General features: G+C 45.0%; 1 protein-coding gene across 1 annotated transcript in view; it reads left to right on the forward strand.

The window, feature by feature from the left end:
• DACH2 (dachshund family transcription factor 2) overlaps window positions 1-4,402 on the forward strand; it is a gene marked incomplete at both ends in the record, with an annotated part of 408,589 nt that overhangs the window by 212,209 nt on the left and 191,978 nt on the right. The window lies entirely within an intron of this gene.

Here is a 4,402-nt window from a genome sequence, read left to right on the forward strand (position 1 = left end):
AAGAGCGTTATGTTCAGGAAATAAGAACTTCCTGGTCGTCCCCAGCCTGAGAGAGGTCCAGCTGTCCTGGCCCCCGCCTGGTGGAACGCTCTGCCGGAAGACATCCATGCCCTGCGGGAGTTGTTACCATTCCACAGGGCATGCAAGGCAGAGTTGTTCCTCTGGACCTTCAGTTGAGGACAGCGATGGGGGCATCGGCACTCTTACACAAGTCCCCATCTCTCATAACACCACCCCCCCGGAGGCTGGGGATTTGGAATCCTTTCCGACATCTTATATATGCTGCGTTTTTACCATCTCGTCTATTCTGTTTTATGTATTGGTATTTATTGGGCTGTTTTAATTTAGTTTAATCTGAGATTTGTATATTATTTTGTTGTAAGCCTCCCTGAACCCTACTTGTAGGGAAGAGTGGCCTAGTAAATATAAATGAATGAATGAATGAATGAATAAATGAATGAATGAATGAGAAGAAATGCCATTTTCTCTCCTGGGAGGCTGGGGAGGAGCCAAACCTCCCCTTTGCATTCTAACAGTTTTTTCCCCTCTGAGCTGGGAACAATGGCCTTCCAGCTTACCTTTATACATATGCGAATAGATGTAGCTGGAGACATATGCGTGGGTAAAGCCCTCCCCCTTCTTCTAACAGGGAATAGAGGTTTGGAGGGATAGAATACTAGACAGTCTACAGGAAGGAGATTCCTGGAGATCTCCAGGAAGTGCTTCTTTGACCTGGTATGACCTAGTGAGTGGGAGGGGAAACAGATACAATAAAACCTCCCTGCAGGAGAAAGAGGCTCTCTTTTCCTTGGGTGCTGAGGACATGATCGCATGCAGACCTCTCCACTGGGAAGGCAGCCATCTTGGTCATGTAATGGCCTGATCAAGAGGCCACCATACATGTCTATTTGTGGTTTTAATTGATTTTACAATGGGTTTGATAATGTTCCACCTTTCATTGTTAGCCTAGCAGTCTGGGCTGAAAGGTGGGATATATGTTTTGTAAATAAATAAATATCAAACTGTTCTTATTGTTGTTTGCATTGCATACACTAAGCCTTTGCCTTGTTATCCAGTAGGATGCCCGTTTAAAAGACATCTAACGACTCAATCAGTGATCCAGCTAAATTGAAGGAATTGAATCTAAGCTGGTGGAACCCGCATTGAACTGAAGTAGCTTAACTCCCAGTGCATCGGCTTAACTAGGCTGTGGGTGAACTGAGCATGTGAGAATTTGCAAAGTCAAACATCCAGTCCTTTTACAAAGGTTCCTACAGTCAATAAGTAATTTATTATTCGACTTGTTTGGAGGGTGGTGGTGGTGGTGATGGTAGAGAGTCACCCAAATCAGTGCAGCTTGTCAAATTGTCTGGCATTGATTCATAAGTAGCAGGTGTCAAAAAATGAAGTACCCTCCACTAAAATCCAGAAAAATAAATATAAATAAGGCTTCACGGCCGCAGTATCGGCTCCCTCATTTATCACCACTTGTAACAAACATATTTTTGAATGTGTCATATCTCATTGGCATCCAAAGACGCAGCGCTTTCCCTTCTCATCTAGATAACTGCCAAGCCCAGAAAGTTTATAGGGAGGCGGCGAAGTTAATGTCGCTGGGTGGTAATCCACTTCCGTTTCAGAAACATGAAGTACTGCTGAAATATATTTCCAGTTGGTTTATTCTCGACACTCAGGGGGATAGGATACTATTTCAGTTTCGCTAATGAAGGCCAGGAAACGAAAGGCAGAGCATCAGGATAAATTATGCCTAAATGGTGGGCTAGACCCCCAGAGGAAATCAAGCTTCTGCAGGACAGTATTCCTCCATTAATCCTGCAAAACGTTACATCCAGTGTTAATTCTGTAAAGCCGAACTGTCAAAAGGGCTGCAGATCCACCCAGCGGTGGCTGTTTCAGCATTAAGATTTGGTGCTCAATCTGGGTGACTTGCAGAGAGCTTGCGCTGATGAAAACTAGTACTAAGCATAATGCACAAAACCAAGTTGGCTTCCCAGTGGCGGTTGTCCAGACCCGATCCGGCATTGGATGGGCTTTCAGGACCCTCTCCTTGCTTTTGTGGGCTGTAAGCACAGAAATGCCATTGGTGGTAGAACCCACTGTGGTACCTGACCAGGGTGCCCCATGGTCTCTCATGGGTTGTATCTACTGTGGGAGGGGGTCATGATGGTACAGCGACTTTGGTTTATGATGTTGTGCACGTGCAGCTGCCCTTTCAGTGGATCCCCTCCCTTTTTACCAAGCATAGCTGACCTCAGGATCAGGCCTCTAAAGCTCTATCACTTGGATTTGTGTGACCCTGACAGAGTTAGCCACATTTATGAAATCAGTAGAACTTGGGGGATTGAGGAGCCCAAAGCTCAGTAGATGCCTTGCAAGCGGAAGAGCTAAGGTTCAATTCAGTGCATCTCCATTTTAAAGGATTTCAGGTAACAGAGCCACGCAATAATCCTTCTTGAGGCCTTGGAAAGTCACCACTGGTTGGAGAAGGTAAAACTGGGTTAGGTGGACCAGCTGCCTAACTCGATATAGGGCAACTTTTCACAGTCATTTCACTAGGACTTGTAGCTGTCTTTCTCTGGACCTCTTTTTGTGTTTTGAACAGCTCCATAACCAAGTTTGTCCAGTTCTCATCTAGCCACCAATCTTGTTTGGATAGTCGAAGAGCAGGTGCGTGCACTCCGGTACTACATGGATGGAGTACTCTGTGGGGCAATTTGACCTTAGAAGAGCAGGTGCGTGCACTCCAGTACTACATGCACTCCGGTACTACATGCATGGAGTACTCTGTGGGGCAATTTGACCTTGGATTCATGCTTCCCTTCATCCCGTACAAAGGAAGCATGGTGTGAATCAGTGCATACATGCAAAGCCACTTGTCGTTCTTTTTGTTTGTTCAAACATAACACCAAACCAGAGTTTATCAACCAGCTACAAACCATAGTTTGGTGTCTACTTGCAAGGCATGATTTGACAGCTCGGATGTAATGGCAAGCCATGGTTTGGTGTTAAGTTTGAAGGAGCCTTAATGTGGCGGTGCATATGTGCTAGCTCTGTCCTCCATACAATCAGGATGCACAATCAGGGTATTTGAACCATGGACTGTACTTATCCTCTTACAACCCTCACCAAAAGATGAAATATTGTTTTATATTGCTGAGAATAAATAATCTTGTAATTAAACCAACCCCCCCCCCTTAATAATTGCTAGCAAGCAATCACCATTCAATTAAAGAGTAATTACATGGTTATTTGTGCCCTGCAAAATAAGGCATTACCGAAATCAGTAACACAATCAATATTTTCACTGCAACAGGATGCGGTAGTGATGGACCTTTCAACCTGTGCTGATTAAATTGTCATCAGACTGTTTCCTAGTTAAATCACCACATGTTTATTTGTCTTGATTAATATGTAAATTTACATCTGATTCTAGTAAATTTGAAAATACAGCCAACGGCATCCATCAGCAGGTCTACTCTGTTCCGCGTTCTGCAGACAAACAGCTTCTAAAAGTTTATTCAGAAGTTTGCAGAAATACTGAGAGTTAGCCATGATAGACTATCAGATGCCGTTTTTTCCTTCAGCTCTTGAGTCTTAGAAGAAGAAGAAGAAGAAGAAGAAGAGGAGGAGGAGGAGGAGGAGGAGATTGGATTTATACCCCGCCCTTCACTTGGAGTCTCAGAGCGGCTTACAAACTCCTTTCCCTTCCCCTCCCCACAACAGACACCCTGTGAGGTCAGTGGGGCTGAGAGAGCTCTGACAGAAACTGCTCTTTTTCAAGGACACCTCTTATCAGAACTATGGCTTGCCCAAGGTCATCCAGCCAGGAGCAAGTGGAGGAGTAGGGAATCAAACCCGGTTCTCCCAGATTAGAGGCCGCGCACTTAACCACTACACCAAACTGGCTCTATCCAGGTCCATTGGGCTGTGCTCAGGCTTTAATACCTGCAAGCAGGACTTCATTTTTTCTTTTGGAAAAAGAGGTGCCGGAACTCTCAAGAGGGAAATTAAGTTTTCAATCTGTATACTGAAAACTCATTAACTTTTAAACATTTTAAAAAGAATTATGTCAAAGAAGTTCTGGAACTCTGTTCCGGTGCGTTCCCCCCAGAAAAAAAAAGCCTTGCTTGCAAGTAGAGGAGAAACGCACTCAGAGAGCCAGTTTGGTGTAGTGGTTAGGTGCGCGGACTCTAATTTGGGAGAACCGGGTTTGATTCCCCACTTCTCCACATGCAGCTGCTGGTGTAACCTTGGGTCAGTCACAAGTTATCTCAGAGCAGTTCTTTCAAGGGCAGTTCTTGAAAGAGCTCTCTCCGCCCCACCTACCTCACAGGGTGTCTGCTGAGGGGAGGGGAAGAGAAAGGAGTCTGTAAGCCGCTCT

Source organism: Gekko japonicus, unplaced genomic scaffold (assembly GCF_001447785.1).
Source record: "Gekko japonicus isolate JY-2015 unplaced genomic scaffold, Gekko_japonicus_V1.1 scaffold585, whole genome shotgun sequence".
Taxonomy (NCBI): domain Eukaryota; kingdom Metazoa; phylum Chordata; class Lepidosauria; order Squamata; family Gekkonidae; genus Gekko; species Gekko japonicus.